An 18,047-nucleotide genomic window follows, 5' to 3' on the forward strand; every position below is an offset into this window, starting at 1 on the left:
TTGTTTTCTCTTTCTACTTTAATGAGCAAATACAGTTTGAGGATGAATTATGGTGTTTGAAAACTTGTTCTGTTTACTTTCCTTACTCTAAAGTTTCTTAATAACTCTTTTATATCCTTCCACCCTTCCCCATAGCTTCCATATGTTATTTTCAGACTCCCCTTACTTAATACTTTCTCAACATCTTTTTCTATTTTCAGTGTCTCATAGTTTGTACATACCCCTATGCCTGTTCACATATAAATGAGATGGGGCTGTGGGGCAGTGGGCTGTGAGAGGCAGCTGGGTACCTGGTTAAGCACAGGCCTCGAACTGGATACCCTAAAGGGACAGTAGGTGTTCAGCCTTACTCCTGGGCCCTGGTTCCTTTCACTTATCCACAGCCCCTCCCAAAGAAACGTTTTTGCCCTTAGGTCACATAGCACAGGTAACACAGGTAGAGGGCATGACTATATGCCACAGAGCCTCAAGAGATCTCCATATTCATGAGTTACCTGAAAGCCAGAGGGCTTAGCCAATTAAGCATTCCTTCTTAGACCCTCTTCCTTGTAAAAGATATTTAACCTCAGGCCCGCCCTGAGGACATGGGGGCCAGCTTCATCCACTTTTCACCATGACAACAAACCTTTTAAAATCGTGAACTTCCTCTCATACTTGGGGCCTGCATGGGGGAGCATAGAGACTATGGAGCAGCTGCCTAATCTCCCGTCTGGCTAGAAGACCTCTCTGCGTTCCAGCCACAGAGCCCAACAACCCAAGCAAGCTGCTAGCCAAGCCAGTTGCCATGACCAAGCGTCTCATCTATCCAGCGGGATACTGCCGGAGCTTCTCTCCCTCATCCCTCTTGTCTGTAGGATGGTTCAGCCCTTATGCCCCACCCACCCCCAATCTCAGCCCTCTGCTCTTTCAGAGGCTGCTGGAGCCCAAGAAATGAGACTACTGGTCTTCCTCCAGCCCGGAGACCCCCTTGACCCAAGAACTCCACCCGCACATCTGGACGTCTGCTCTGCTTGCTTAGAGTAATCTCAGCCAAATTCCTGCACTTCTGCCCCCCTGAGCCACTTGTGGCAACAGACACAGAGGACCTACAACTCAGCCCAACAGGACCCACACCCACGCATGAGCTAAAGGCCCACAGGGAGCAGGGTCCACAAGATAGATTTTCTAGAGTGTCCTCAAGTAAAAAGACTTGTTAGTATCAGTTGTGAACTTGAAGCCCTGACAGGATTTTAATAAATTTATTTCAAATATGTTAAATATGAGAGAACCCTGCAGTGTTGAATTTGCCAGCGTATTCATTTGTAAATTATATTGTAATATCTGTCTACCATTGAACAGCCAGTGGGTAAAAAACACAATGTATTGCCCTGTGGTTCATGTTCAACAATACAGATAAAAATGATTACTTCTTTCTTTGTGATATTTTATATTGGAGTGCTTTAATTCTTGTTGTAGAATTAAAGTATGTTTATAGAGAGAAAAAAGTCTTTGAGAAAATATTTAAATCTTATAAATAGTTAAACATTTAAATAACAATTAAGAATTTATCAAAGTAGGAGAGTAGGGAGGGATATCTACCTGTGAAGAGATAAAAGAGGGTAGAACAGAAAAAGGCATAGGAGAAGGAAAAATATTAGGATTTGGGAAAAGTTGCATAGAAGCCTACTATTTTATAAACTACAAATGCATATAAAAGGTCCATTTGGAGTTATTCTACACAGAAGTTCATGCTCCTTTTGGAAGCACTGGGTTGCTAAGTTAAAAAACCAGTGCCATATATGAAATGGTTCACTTGAGTTGTTGGTGGACAGGGCTGTTCTGGAGATAACCCAAATAATTCAGGCTGTATTAGTCAGGGTCTCTGGAGAAACAGAATTTATAGGAATATATATATATATATATATATATATATATATATATCCAATGATGGCTCTCTACTGATAGAAGGTGTAAGAATTCAGCAAATTTTCAGACAAGTCTGGATGTCTTTGCTGGCCTTCAATATTTTCAATATATTCTAGAATTACATAGAAGTAGGTGCTAATGCTAGGGAAGGAATGGAATTGCTAGATAGAATGAGAGGAAGCAGGTAAAGAGAGACAAGCTTCCATGTCCTTCCATGTCCTTTATATTGGCAGCCAGCAAAGGGTATGGCCCAGATTAAAGGTGTTCCTTTCCACTTCAAAATATATATATTAAAGGATTATCTTCCACCTCAAAGATTTGAAATACTAGTATATCTTCCCACTTCAAATATCAGGTGCCATTGTAATTTCAAACATATGATCCATGCTTTAATTTTGAATTTACAGGGGGCCTACAGTTAAGAGATTCCCATGAGTCTCAGAAGAGACTTTAAACTTTGGACTCTCAAACAGTGAGTGCTGAGACTGTGATAGACTATGGAAACTTTTGAACTTGGACTGAATACATTTTTGCTTTATGATATGACTCCAAGCCTATGGGGACCAGGAATGTGGTGAATCTGAATGAAAATGAAGCCAATAGGTTTACAAGGAGTGACATTATTAGAAGGTATAGACTTGTTCAGGTAGGTGTGGCCTTATAAGAGGATGTGTTCAACTGCAATGGGCTTTAAGATTTCAGTGCTTAAGGTAGGCTCAGGTTCTCTCTCTTCCTGCTGACTGCAGATTGTGATGTAGAAATCTCAGCTACTGTCCAATACCATAGCTGCTTGCATGCTGTCATGCTTCCCACCATGATGGCAGTGGACTAAACCTATGAACTGTAAGCAAGAAAATAGTTTCTGTGGTCATTGAGTTTTTACATGGGGATAAAACTTTAAGTAAGATACCAACCATTTGGGTTTTAGTTAATTCCAGATTTATTCAAGTAGACAAACAAGAATAACTACCATACAGTCTGTTTTCATTGTTCTTGGTTTCCCACCAGAACGTGGTAGTAAAAACTGTATGTTGCTAAAGATAGCACATGCTTTCCTCATAGCATTTGCATAATGAGTGATGATCTCACATTCCATGAGTATATGGACAGCACAAACTGGAAGAGCTGGGTTATAAAAAGAATAAAGTAGAAATGATGTTAGGATGTGGTAAGAAAGTGGAGTTAGGTCTGAAAGAAGTTATGCAAAAAGAGTGTGGGTTAAACATTATCAAAGTACATTGTATACACGTATAAAGATCTCAAAGTTTTAAAATGTATATGTGTGTGTGTGTGTGTGTGTGTGTGTGTGTGTGTCAGTGCCAGCATGCTCATATATATATGAAAATGGATACATAATAGTTAGCTGATAGAAGATGACCTTGAGATGATTTTGTACTGGAACTAACTATATAATCCTATAAAATCACAGTCATAAAACGTTGACTTCTAGTTTTATTGTCAATGTCAGACTTAAACTCTGTAACAAATAACTTCTTTTTTAAAAAATAAATATTTATAAGCTACCTGAACAATGATTTACTCACAATAGGTAATACAATATGGAGGGAGTAATTATTACCTATTCATTATAAATTCACACAAGTATTCTGCAAACAATAGTTTCTCCATTATAAGTGCCAGAATTGTTTTTGCTATCATTCCTTTCAAGTCTACATTTGTAACTCTTGAGTAAGAACTCTTCATTCTTGAAAAAAAACACTCAGGCACAGAAGGGGAAAGTTATGTCTTCCTCCAAAATTAAAGTCTTTTGTTATTAACAAATATATATTGGCTATATATGAGTTGACTTCAAGAAAGTATACACACACACATATACACAGACACATGCACCACAAATGAAAGCTAGGCCTCTGTAACCACAATTCTCTAGCGCTATTATATCTTCCAGTCATCAGGAGGATCATGTGAGGTCATTAGTGATTAGCTTTTAAAAGGTCTCATAATTGTACTGTATTTCCTGTTTGGCAGCTATTGGGTCACCTCCTTCCCCTTAAAAATCAGCATGTACCACACATGAGTAATAGCCACTTCAGGCTACACCCACCTGATCTATTGTGTAATTTTAGACTTTCAAGTGTATATGCTATTTTTGTTAATGCTAATATTTTTGTCAGTGTTTGAGGCTGTTCTAATGCCTTGTTTTCTAGGTGCTTCTTTATCTGTAATTGATATTCAGGATTATCTTCATGGTGCTTCTGAAGCCTTTGGCAATGCTCTCATGAACACATCAGGAAGAAAACAGTTTTATTTTAAAAAAAACATTGAATGTATGTAAGGCAATTCATTCTAGTCAGACTCAGTTTGAATCTGAACCCTTAATGCATTAACTAACAAAATTAAAAAGACACCACTTTATCAGTGGGCATTTTACAGAAAAGAATTCAAATACACCAGGCTAAAGAGACGAAATTCAGTTAAGGACTTTATTGCAGATGTCTACTGCTTATTTTTGTTTTGTATCATTTCAAGTCACAAGGGAAAATCAAATCACATACCAAATGTAAATAAATAACCCTAAAAATTAAATATTTTGATGGCTAAATAAGTATATAAAATATTTTAAATGTGGCATTATTCCCAAAGAAGATTTTGTTTCTCTGTGTCAAAGGAAGAAACAAGAGAAAGTGGAAGGGAGGCAAGTTATTAGGGTAGAAACATCATTGCACTAGATTAACAGTGATGTGTTTGTGTGTCAGGCTGACTAAAGGTCAGTTGTGCTGACTAGTTTTATGTCAATTTGGCAGAAGCTACAGAAATCAGAGAGGAGGGAAGCCCAAATTAGAAAATACCTCCATAAAATTAGGTCATAGACAATCCTGTAGAGTATTTTCTTTATTAGTCATTGATATATGCGGGAGGGAACAGCCCATTGTGATACTATCCTTGGGTTGATGGTCCTGTGTTCCATAAGAAAGCAGATTGAGCAAGCTAAGGGTAGCAAGCCAGTTATCAAAACTCCTCAGCATCAGCTCTGCTCCTATGTTCCTTGCCTATTTGTGTTACTGTCCTGACTTCCTTTAATGATGAATAGTGATGAAACAAAAGCCAAATAAACCCTTTCCTCCATAATTTGCTTTGATCATGGTGTTACACAAAAGTGAATATTCCCTTCATCAATGGATGGAAACAACACAAATCCATGTACACTTACCTTATCTTTCTATAAGGCCTGTAGCTTTATTAAACAAACACTATTCTGGGTAGTTTCTCTGCCTCATTGTCTTGAGTAATACATGATAGACCTCTGTGTATTCATCAGTTTTCCATTGTATATCCATCCTTTATCGATTCATGACCATCTATACTGTCATCAAGTATCTACTGAGATTCTAATATATGTTAAGCATTGCAGACAATAAGAACACAGAAGTAAAGCTAAGATACGATCTATAACAGCTAGCTTAGTAGAGTCACTCCAACACTTTCTCAGTCCCAAGTCCCAATCTGTGCCTCTCGGTGAACTCTATACAGTTATAATTGTTATTCTGAAGGCGTGGGGGTTCACATAGTATTCTCAACTACACTATAAAGTATATTTTTATTCATTAATTAAACACATACACACACGGACATGGGCAGAGTTGAAACTATTAAAAATTAGCTTTATATTCTGTTTCATGACACTCCATCATCTAAGGCTCCTCCTGATCACCCTTCTAAATGTTATAGTATATACACACTTACACTTGTGTATATTTTTCTTATATGCAGATCTCAGTCAATAATCTATACATATGTAAATAAGTATTTGTATGGGTTATGTGTGGTTTTACAGAAACCAAATGTCAAATATGCCTTATAACATTAACTGATTGTTAGATGCACTGAACGCACAATGGTAGAAAGAGCTGGCCATAGACAGGGTATTAAGAAACTTAGGCACAACAGAGTCAAGGAGTTTTTTAAACAGCTCTAGCTTATAAGTCATTTGAGAAGTAAACATTTTAAAGCAGTGGAATGTATAACATTTCCAAATTTACTTGGAGATGGTACATGATTTCCTTTCAATGTATCTCTTTGGTTGTCATGGTAATGAATGGTAATTTTAAAGACAAGAGCATGGGCTACTGTGTAACTATGCAGAGAGGAGGTTCCAGTTAAAGAATGGCCCAGTTACTGTTTAGACATTCCTGGCATTGTGATAATCAGTAGGTATAGGAATGGTAAGCTCCTCCCCTCCCTTCATGTCTAAAAGGAGGGGAAAGGCTATTACATTGCTAGACTATTTGCTGAGAGACATCAAGTGTGATGAAAAGTCTTTCTTTGAGTTTTAAAACATTGCACTTCTATGACTTCTCATTCTCCTAAAATTTTTCTTATGAGACCACCTCAGGAATAATTTATGCATACTATAAACTTTAGGGAAGAATCAAAAGTAATAAAAAATATGTCTATTGGCAAAGACTCCTTAGAGGGCTGTTTATTCAGTGACAAGTAAAACCCATTTTAAAACATCATATTTTGTGATGAACTCAGATTTCAAACAACTGCTTTATGCTAGCTATAAAGATAAAACTTTCCCCTTTCTTTTCAGCTGGGGACTGTGGTAACTCAGCCTCAGAAAGTACCAAGAATATTCATCTTTTAAGTTGGTACTCCTCACTTTTATTTTCCAGTGGCTGCATGTATCTGAGGTGAGGAAGAAAGGACAGGTCATTGGTACATGGCACAGTTGCACACTGTAGGTCTGGGAGTAAGACCATTCCCAGCTGGTCAGTAACTTTTTGTAGTAGTAGAATCATATCCATTTCCATCCTGGTTTGACTAGTAGTTTGATCTCAGAGAAGTTACTTCACTTCTATAAATCTCATTCCATTTATTTATAAAAGAATATAGTCAACCAAAATGTCTCTTTCTAGCTTTGCATTTATATGATTTTCATCTGTTCAATTTTTCTATAATTATTCAAATAATTGATTTAGAAGAAGCACGCAGAACACTAAAAGGTTCACTAGTCCCTATCATTTCTAATTTGGAGGATAAGGCCTTACTTTTCATAGAATCTAGCCATTCCCCACAATAGTTAAAACTATTAATCCACATTTAAGTCACATTAAAATGTTAAATGTTGTTTTAACAAAATCTTAATTATTATACTTTACCAATAAAGACTCAGGAGTAAGTTGCTGTGGTGAAAGCTGGTTAGCTCAAAGAGGTAGAGAAAGTACCCTGCTGGCCTTCTTCCTTAGCCAGTGTCCCAAAGTAGAATTCTCTTCCATGCCATCTCAAAAATTCTTCAAGCTCAATGCCCCGCCCCCTTCTACCTCCTGTGTGTCTCTCTATTCCTCCTCCTGACTTCCTATTCCTGTTTTTTTTTTTTTCCTATGTTCACTTTCTGGCAACTGGATGCTTACTATACTTATTGACCTAGGACTAGCCTTGCTTAATCTTTCTGTGTGTCCTGCAAAAATGGATACAAAGGTTCTATCATTTGGCCAATGGCTATTTATTTATGTGTTGGAGGGGGACTCTAAGAAGATGAAATAAAATTAATCAATTATTTAAACCACTTGAACACATTATGTTCTCAACCATATTATGTCATAAATGCTAATATTTTTCCATTTTGCAAATACAAATAGGAATCTTCAAAAGGTTTGGATTTCCTATTGTGTTAAAAGCAGAATTTGAAGACATTAATGTTGCCATGATTCATAGAATTCAGCACAAAGCCCTGGTTTAAGTTGCATGGTGCTGGTGCTCTTTTCTGTAATCACTTATGATCTGCAACAGTTCAGGTCTGTTAATCCAATAATAAGAATGTAGAAGGTCTCTTGTTCTCAAGCATATCTTTATTGCCAGGTTCCCCCAGATTTTATTGCAAGGAGTGCATTATAACAAGCAGAAAGGGCCAGCTAGTGTCAGTCTTTTCATTGTACCCTGGTTAGTTGTTGGAAGAACATGTTCACTCATATTCAATCTTCCCAGGGAGAAGGTTACCTTTAGTTCTGTTTCACAGAGCAAGCCCATGAATTGGAGGTAACATTATTCAGAGAAAAACACCAGGAGCTTCAAGAGCAAGGCTCTGTCTGAAATACTCCCTTCAATGATATTGCTAAGGTCACAGTCCATTTTGCCGGGTAAGTATGTACTTCTATTGCTTCTCCTATAATAATGGAATTATAGCCATATAGTTTTGGAGAGCTGTTAAATTTCTGTGTAATTTTAAAAATAATATTCACTTTTTTCTTCCTTAGAGTTTTCCTTAAGGGAAACATTAACATTTGTGAACAATTATTCTGTTATTTAATCATTCTCTCATGCTATTACTTAGAAATTTAAAAAACAACTGAACAATACTTCAAAGCATGCTTATCTTAAATTAACATTTATACACAAAACACTTGCTAAGACTGTAGAGTTCTGCAGATACAAATAAAGAAATCCATTTTTATTTATTCAAGAGTTAAGTTAATGTAGTGTATCATGTGATCATCTGTCATCTATGAGTAGTAGATCCTTTAGGCATTGGTGGCATAGAATCCCAAAACTATGTATGACCTTGAGAGACAATGCCATGATCAATTAATAATGCCTTCAGTGGAAAAAATGAGAAAAAATAAATGTGTCTTGCATGTGCGCATGTGGGTGCACAAGTGTGTGTACAAAAACATGTGTGGTGTTTACTCTAGATTTAATTCAACATCTCAGTGTTGTCAACAATGAAAATATATGAATGATTTAATACTTAAACTAAGATACACTTACTCACTGGACAAGATATTAAAACAATGTTGAACATTTTTAGTAGCAAGCTGGAAGCATGTTTTTCATACACTAAAAGGCTACCATTCCTATTATTAGTATTATTCTTTTATAGAGTGCTATATGTCCATAAAATGCATACAGATATTTATATATGTTATATGTACATTAATTGATTACACATAGCTATCTTGTACATACACACTTTTTTCTTCTTTTGTGTTCTCAAAATAATTTTAAAAGCTGTTCATTTGTTTTCTGATTCAGTGCAAAGCTTTGAACTTTTGTTCTCCCATCCTTAAATTAAGCAATCTGTGTATTTATTTATACAAATCGAATCATATACAAATTTTTCATACACAAACAAAATTTATAGCTTTTTACATTGTTTTTTATTACTTTTATTTCTTTTACAGTCCAGTTATTACCTTACCTCCTGGTCCATTCTCCCACAGTTCTTCATTCCATTCCTCCTTCCAATTGTCTCCAAGAAGATGTTCCACATACACACCAATAGCTGGCATCTATACTTCCTAGATTCCGAAACACATATTGTGCAGATTTCTTACCCCATTCATCTTCAAATTTACCTGTCAATTTCTCCAATTTAAATGTTTTTTTTCTTCTGTTTTGCCTGTCTTTAATATTGCTTTTGACATAGCATTTGAAGAACATTAAAATCCAGCTTCACTTTCCTAAAATATACTACATACATGAAGCATTTAAATAGAGTTACCATATACCATGGAAGACAATGCTATTCCTAGATACTTTTTGCCACTCATTCCCATGCTAAAAATTGGTTACATATTGTTCAGTGGTTAGCATCCTATATATTCCCCCAAAATATCACAAACTACTGCAAAAGCTATTGGCTGTTATCCACAACTGAATGGGAAGGTACTATAACTGAAGATAACACTTACTTAGGTCATTAAACTCATGCTGGGATGCAACCAGAAGCTTCACCCCTAGTGACTAACACTCATAGTACTAAAAGGTACTTAAAAGCAACAAATGTAATTATTAGTTCATCATTATCACACAGTTACAAACTCTTGGACCTGCAATACTGCTCTACAGAATGGAATCCACACATGGCATTGCTAAACTAAATTGGCCAAGAACATGAAGCTAAATTGGTCAAGGGCCTAGGGAAGAAACTATTAGTATTACTAACCTAACGCACATCAATATAATGTCTCCTAGTAATATATTGCTATACCCAAATAAGTTGAGGAGGAGTAGGAAGAAGAAAAAAACATGATCAAAATATATTGTACAAAAAAATTAGTAAGATAACTGTAGAAAATACAGTGTTAAATTTAACTTTGATTTAACAAACCAATTTAGTAAACAAAGACTTACATGCAAATTGGTGATTTCTAGTAACTAGTACCCCTGTATTTGGGAAGAGTAACTATCTGTTTCAAGTATCATAAATGCTAAATGGTAAGAAAAATCACTGTGCCCAGATCATTGCTTTTCAGACCTTCTGTCCCTTCCATTTGTATAGTACTCCTCACAGTTACTTAGCTCAAGTGGGCCTGAAAATTGTCAAAGGAAAGAAGAAAAAATTCTGCCAAAGAAGCATTGTATTGTACTCACTCATGATCACTCTCATGACAATATACTTCTAAAGGTTACATATGCCCATGTACCAGAGTAGGCAAGAGCTAAGCCCAGTGTGTGCAATTACCTGAATTATGTTTATTATGGTTGATTACCTTTGCTTGATAACATTACATGTCCTTTTAAAGTTTCTTATACTTAACTCTGAGACTCACATTTTGATGACCCACTGTGCCTTTTCAGATAAATTGAAAATTTAAGGATGAAGGGAATTTTACTGATTGGCACTTGGTTCCATGGAAACAACTATAACCCTGTTAATAAGGGGTATCTAGGCTTTGGGTCTCTCTTCATCATTTCTAAATTAAATAGTAAATATTCTGGGTCTAGAGTTTAGATTCCTGACTCTGAAGACACTATGTTTTATCAGTGGCCTGCTGACTTTTAAGCCCATGGCTGAATAAGACTGACACAAAGAATCCTTAGGAAACTACAGCAATGTCATTTCTTTATAATGTATGAATAATGGAAAAAGCCACAGATATTTAATATAATTTTATCCATTATGTGTAAGTAATACAAAGTGCTATAAATTCTTCCCAGATAAGCAGAGCCCTTCTATCCAATTTTCAAGGGCATGTTAACAGTGTATACATTTAATACTGATAGATAGTCTTGCTGTGCATTGGACATGAAGTGTTTAATATTGTGGTGGGATTAAAACCCTAATATATTGCAGACGAGTGTTTTAAGGACAAACTACTGCCTTGCCAAAAGAAATAAAATGGGGTTCTGAACCTTAGGATATAGCAGTGACTTAAAGTATGTCCTTGGAAATGTGAAATTTTTTCTCAGTAGTTGATTTAAGAGTCTTAAGATGCACTTATGTCTATGAGTAGTATAAGATGGTTTTTATTATATTGTATTGTATTTGCAGTCCAACAGAATGTTCAACTCTGTAAAGAACATAACACTGGAACAAACTGTTTCTATATAATACAATGTGAATCTAAGAATAAGCAAATGTGCTACATATTTTTATTATACACATAGATAAATAATAGGGTATTCAGAATTTTCTTTCTTTTGTACCTAGTTATTAACATTTTCAAGATTATGTTCAGAAGAAAAACATTACATGTATATTTGTATACTTATACAAGTTAAATAACTATCACTCTGTCACCTCTATTTCTCAGACATTAAACTAGATATGACTACATAGATAATCCTGCTTTATGGTCAAGTCAAATATAGAGTATTTGATTCACATGGGGCCAAAGAAGTTAGCTTTTTCTTCAAGTAAGTCTTTTTGTAGTTGGAATGGGAAGCCAATCTTCAGTCTTATCTGACTCAGATCCCAATTCTGCGTCATACCTTAGACAACTGCCCGTAAAGTCCTCTTTGCTACATCAGTGGCTCCTGATAGCAAGTCTCACTCATCTCTGTGGAGTGGTGGGTCCTGTGTGTACCCTGCCTCAGGGCACAGGCACCTGGTGAGGCAGAATGTGCTTAGTTTGGCTATGCTTATCCCATGCAAGGGTGGGCTGTCCAGTAGTAGCTCACAGGCACTGCCTGGGGATGGGAAAGCACAGTCTGAGACATAGAAAGGCTGGTGCTGGCTTGGGGTACTCAGGGTATGCAACGGTCCCAGGGCTGTGGGGTTCTCAGTTCTTGGACATCCAGGCACAGCTGGAATTCCCAGAAGATCTGAGAACGGAATCTGGGCCCATGGGCAGGATCTATGCCAGGAAAGCTAGGCAGTGAGGAGGCAGAAAAGGGGAGCCCCACAGGGAGAGTTCTTGGTTTGATGAATGGCAGCAGACTTGGTGGTGGTTGTGGCTGGGAGTACAGAGAGGCCTTCTTTGGGAGATTAAGCACCGGCTCTGTGGGTCCACAGTGGATCCTGATGAAAAGAGACTTTTTGTGGTTCCAAATAATTTACTGTCATGGCAGAAAGTGGATGTGTAAAATCATACCCCACTTCTCAGGGAGGGCCTGAGATTAAATACCTTTTGCAAGGATAAATGTCTTTGAAGGCTATGCCCTCTAAGCCTCTAGGTACCTCATTAGCATGGAGATCTCTGTCTTGAGCCTAGGTGACCTATAGTCACATCTCTTTCTTTTCTTATTGTCTTGATCTGAGCTGTTAGGGATGTCTCATCTATGTGGAGAAGGGCTTGGGGGAGTTACTCTTATGTTACTGCTGGCCACAAATCTTTGGGGGTCTGCAGCTACATGACAGGGCCCTGGTGCCTGAGAGCAGGTGAAGCTTCTACCATCCCTTCAGGGTTTCCAGAGCTTCAAAGCCTTAAGCTCAAAAGAGGACTAGCTTCCTCTTGTGGTCCACTCCACACATTTGCAAATGATAAATCCTTCTCAGAATAAATACAATGCCCAACACTTGATATTTTTTTTTTCCTATAAAAGTAGGTGTTAAGTGACAATAATGCAATTAGAGTCAGTTCTAGTATCCTAAGATTTTTGTTTCCTAAACCTTGGATAACTGAGGAAAATTTGACCATAATTGTCCTATGTGTCTTTGTAGAAATTAAAATACATATATTTTTTTACAGCTTTAGAAGCTGGAATTAGATGAAGAATCTCTCTAGTCAGAATGATTGAGTAGTCTACTTGAAACTGTAAAATATTTTAAAATTTTAAGAATGATATGCAAAATTTATATTTTCAAATTCACAAAATTTAATAACAGAATTAATTGAAAAAGTGGAATAACATCATTTGCTGAACACTAGTGATATTATCTTACTCCATTAGATAAGTGTGATTTAAAGTTTTATAAATGCTGATTCTTAGTGTAGATTGGGATATGCCTTATCTCAATTTTGTATCTAAGAAAACTGATGCCAAAAAAAAAACCCTTAAATACTTTTTCCAGGGCACTGTACAATACATGGCACAATCTGGATTAGAATTCAGGTTCTTCATTTTGAAAGACTTGTTTACACTGCAACAGACTTGCAGTTATTTTATTTCTGCATCCCTAAATTTTAGCTTCATAAAGACAGTCTAAAATGACCAGCTAAATAGGTTAGATTTCACTGCAGTCGACTTAAAAGTCTCATAAATCCTTCTCTTTGAATTGCTTACATGTTCAGTATTTTCAAGCTATCCTGCTGGAATATGGTTTAAGGCTGATATGTGATCGTAGATAGAGATTTTATAATACATAGTTTTAGTTGAGTAATCCATTGCTAGGACTCTGATAATGTTTCACTGTGATAGAAACATGGGTGCAAGAAGGGAACAAAAGCATCTTTTTCAATGAGTTAACATATTGGTGCATAATTTCCCAGTAATGTATTTTCAGTTTAGTTAGCCTACTATTTAACTACATGTAAACTCTCATTTTATTTCTCTTTGTTAATATGATAGTCATTACTAATTAACTGAATAGAAGTCATAGTTATTCTGATATCAGAGGCAAAATTATTCCAACTTCATAAACTTTTGATAACCCTGGTATCCCAGAGTTGGAGGCACAACATTTTTTAGCCCACACATTTGAAAGGCAAAGGATCTGAAGCAGAATCCCATCCACTCAGATTGGGTTGCTGTAATGAAATTGTCTGTGGCTGGAAAGCTCCGACAACAGAAATCCATCTTATCGTTTCAGGCTTGAGAAATGAGAAATTTGAGGACCAAGCAGCAACCTTCTTGGTTTTGTTGTTGTTGTTGGTTTGTTTATTTTTGTTGTTGTTTTGTTTTGTTTTGTTTTTTTGAGACAGGGTTTCTCTGTATAGCCCGGGCTGTCCTGGAACTCACTCCTCTGTAGACCATGCTGGCCTCGAACTCAGAAATCCACCTGCCTCTGTCTCTCAAGTGCTGGGATTAAAGGCGTAAACCACCACTTCCCAGCAACCAAGCAACCTTTTGATAGGAATTCTCTTTCTAACTTTCATTTATCCACTTTGGCGGATAGTTTTCTGTCAACTTGACACAGCTAAAGTCATCTGAGAAGAAAATACCTCCACAAGAACCATAGGATTGGTTGTAGGCAGGTCTATAACATGTTTTATTAATTAATGACCAGTAGCAGAAGTCCCAGGCATTTGTAGATGGGGTCCCCCCTGAGCTCATGGTCCTGGGTACCATAAGAAAACTGGCTGAGTAAGTCTCAGGGAACAAACCAGCTTGCACTACCATTTTTTGGCCTCTATATCAATTATTGCTCCAGGTTCCCATTTGAGTTCCTGTCCTGATTCTGTTCTAAAACCTAATAAATGAAGTAACATAACAAAATAGGCAGAAAGAGGCCTCTGAGATGAAATACAATCTGAAGTACAAGGGTTAAAAAGAAAGCAGATGTGAGGAGAAGATACAGTTACTCCCAGATGGAGGAAACCGAAAATATAAGTAAAACAAATCTGAGGAAAACAACCTAAAAGAAATCATTGTGACAAGAAGGCCCAGTTGTAAAGAGGTGCATGAACTTCATTTAGAACTTCATTCTAATATTCAAGTCTTATAATTATCTCAAGAAAGGTAAAACTATTTTTAGGATAAGTTTTTTTTCTTACAAAACATATCTCTTATTCCCTCAGGTTGTTTGCTAAAGTATGAGGCATGGCACCTCTTCTACCCATTTTTTTCTATTCTTTCCTCTCCCATTCCTCTCTTTGATCCTCTTACTTTCACCTAATTCTCTGTTATCTTATTTCATTTTCTTATATCCTACCCACTACGATAGTTTGCTTTCTTTCTCTCTCAGAAAAAAATAGAAAAATGAAGTCAGACTTCCAGATGTTCTCATAATCTGAAGAAAGCTTCATTAAAACTGGGGAAATAATCAAACAAAAGAGAAAACAACATCAAAAGTCCAATGGATCATTGGATTAAATAAGTCAGAAGGTATGCAAACTTGTACAAGTATCTATAGTCTTAAGGATATTGTGATCTTCACACCCAAGTCATGTAAGGAATAGGGATAGGAATTTTTAAGGGTGAAACTTGGAGGAGTGGGGGTGGCTGTAATCGGAATGTGTTCATTTTTTTTTTTTTTATGGGACCAAGAAACTCCTCTCCCACCTATGTCCGACAAGGCCATCCTCCCCTACATATACCTCTGGAGTCTTGGGTCCCTCCCTATGTGTTCCCAGGCTGGTGGTTTAGACCCTGGGGGGCTTTGGTTGTTTGGTATTGTTGCTTTCCACCTGGGGTCACTAACCCTTTCTGTTCCTTCAGTCCTCTCACTAAGTTCTCCATTGGGAAACCCCTGATCATATCAGTGGTTAACTGTGAGCATCGTCCTCTGAGTGTGTTAGTCTTTGGCAGACCTCTAAGGAGACAGCTATATCATGTTCCTCAGATTATGCACTTCCAGCCATCCACAACAGTGTTTAGCTTAGGTGGCTGTACATGGGATGAATACCCAGGTGGAATGGTCTCCTGATGGCCCCTCCTTCAGTTTCTGTTCAATATTTTGTTTCCCTATTTGCTCCCTTGAGCATTTTTGTTTCTCGTTCTAAGTAGAACTGAGGCATCCCCTCTTGGTCTTCCTTCTTCATGAGCTTCATGTGGTCTGTGGGTTGAGTCTTCGCTAATCCAAGCTTTTGGGCTAACATCCGTGAAGATATGTTTGTGTAGCTACCTTCTTTTATGGTTTTTGGAAGATTACTTTCTTGCTTTTTCTAGGTTGTAGTTTCCCTCCTTGTGTTGGAGTTTTCCACCAATTATTCTTTGAAGTGCTGGATTTGTGTTGAGATACTGTGTAAATTTGGATTTGTCATAGAATATTTTGGTTTCTCCATCAATAATGATTGACAGTTTTGCTGGGTATAGTAGTCTGGGCTGGCATTTGTGTTCTCTTAGGGTCTGTATGATATCGGTCCAGGATCTTCTGGCTTTTATGGTCTCTGGTGAGAAGTCTGGTGTAATTCTTATAGGTCTGCCTTTATATGTTACTTTTCCTTTTTCCCTTACTGCTTTTAGTATTTTTTCTTTGTTTTGTACATTTGATGTTTTGAATATTATGTGGCAGGAGGTATTTCTTTTCTTGTCTAAACTATTTGGAGTTCTGTAGGCTTCTTGTATATTTATGGACATCTCTTTCTTTAGGTTAGGGAAGTTTTCCTCTATAATTTTGTTGAGGATATTTACTGGTCCTTTAAGTTGGGTGTCTTCCCCCTCATCTATACCTATTATCCTTAGGTTTGTCCTTCTCATTGTGTCTTGGATTTCTTGTATATTTTGGGTTAGTAGCTTTTTGTATTTTGCATTTTCTTTGACAGTTGTGTCAATGTTTTCCATGGTATCTTCTGCACATGAGATTCTCTCTTCCATCTCTTGTATTCTGTTGGTGATACTTGTGTCTATGACTCCTTATCTTTTTTTTAGGTTTTCTATCTCCAGGGTATTGTCCCTTTGTGATTTCTTTAATGTTTCTACTTCCATTTTTAGATCCTGCATGGTTTTGTTTAATTCCTTCTCCCGTTTGGTTGCATTTTCTTGCAATTCCTTAAGGGATTTTTGTGTTTCCTCTTTAAGGGTTTCTATCTGTCTACCAGTGCTCTCCTTAAGTTCTTTGAGAGTGTTATTCTGAATCCTGCTTTTCTGGTGTGATGGGGTGTGCAGGGCTTGCTCTGATGGGGGAGCTAGGTTCTGATAATGCCATGTAACTTTGGTTTCTGTTGCTTACATTCTTGCTCTTGCCTTTTGCCATCTGGTTAACTCTAGTGCTGCCTGTACTTTCTGTCTCTGACTGAAGCCTGCCTTTCCAGTTATCTAGCTTGTGTCTGATCTCCTAGGGGTCCAGATGTCTCTGTGATCTTTTCCAGCTGCACTGATTACAGTGGTACCTCTAGGATGCCTCAGGATATGGTGCCTCCAAGGTAGCAGTCTAGCTAGGTGTCTGCTGTTCTGGGTGCAGTGTCTCCTCTAGAATATCTCAGGATATGTTGTCTGACGCTCTGAGTTCAGTTGTTCCTCTGTGGCTCTGGGTTGAGTGGACCTTCCAGTATGTCTCAGGTGGAATCCGGGGTCCACAGAACAGCAGACCTGGCAGAGATCTGATCTAGGCCTCAGATCTGAGAACTAGTTTCTAAAACACTGTCCAAGTTAAAGCGCCTGGGATCCCTGCTTCCTCTGGGTTCTTGGAGGTTGGGGACAGAGCTGCCACCCAAGATCTGCTCAGTGCTCTGGCCCAGACCAGAAGGCAATCATTTCTTTTTCAAAACTAGAGAAAAATAAATAATTAACTATAATATTTGATACTGTAGCATGAGAAAACGATAAATGTATAGGCTTATAGAAATCCAAACCTGAATACCCAACTAGAATTCATAAGAAAAAAATTACCCAAATTATAAGTTCCTCCTTTCCTCCCAGTCTCCCCTTTCACATTCTTCCTACCATCCCTCTCCTTTGCTACTCTGACAAGGGGGAGCCTCCCTGGATACCATTCTACTCTGTCTCCACACTCACCCTCTCACCCTATGACTCCCTTACTTCCCCATCCCTGGACACATCAGTCACTGCAGGACTAAACACATCCTGTCATACTGAGGTCAGACCAGGTAGCCCAGTTAAGAGAACTGTATCCGCATAAAAGCAACAGATTCAGCGACAGCCCTGCTCTTGCTGTTGGGGACTCACATGAAAATCAGCCTGCACAACTGCTACATATGTCCGGGGAGTGGAGAGGCCTAGGTCTAGTCCATGCTCCCTTTTGTTTGGTGATTCAGTCTCTGAGAGCCCACACAGGTTGATGTTAGTTGACTTTGTTGGTCTTCCTGTGGAGTCCCTATCCTCTCCAGATACTGTAATTTTCCCCCAATTTATAAAGTATAAGATACACCTAACATCCAGTCCATCATCTTTGACAA

The sequence above is a fragment of the Arvicanthis niloticus genome, chromosome 1 (genome assembly GCF_011762505.2).
Source record: "Arvicanthis niloticus isolate mArvNil1 chromosome 1, mArvNil1.pat.X, whole genome shotgun sequence".
Classification (NCBI taxonomy): domain Eukaryota; kingdom Metazoa; phylum Chordata; class Mammalia; order Rodentia; family Muridae; genus Arvicanthis; species Arvicanthis niloticus.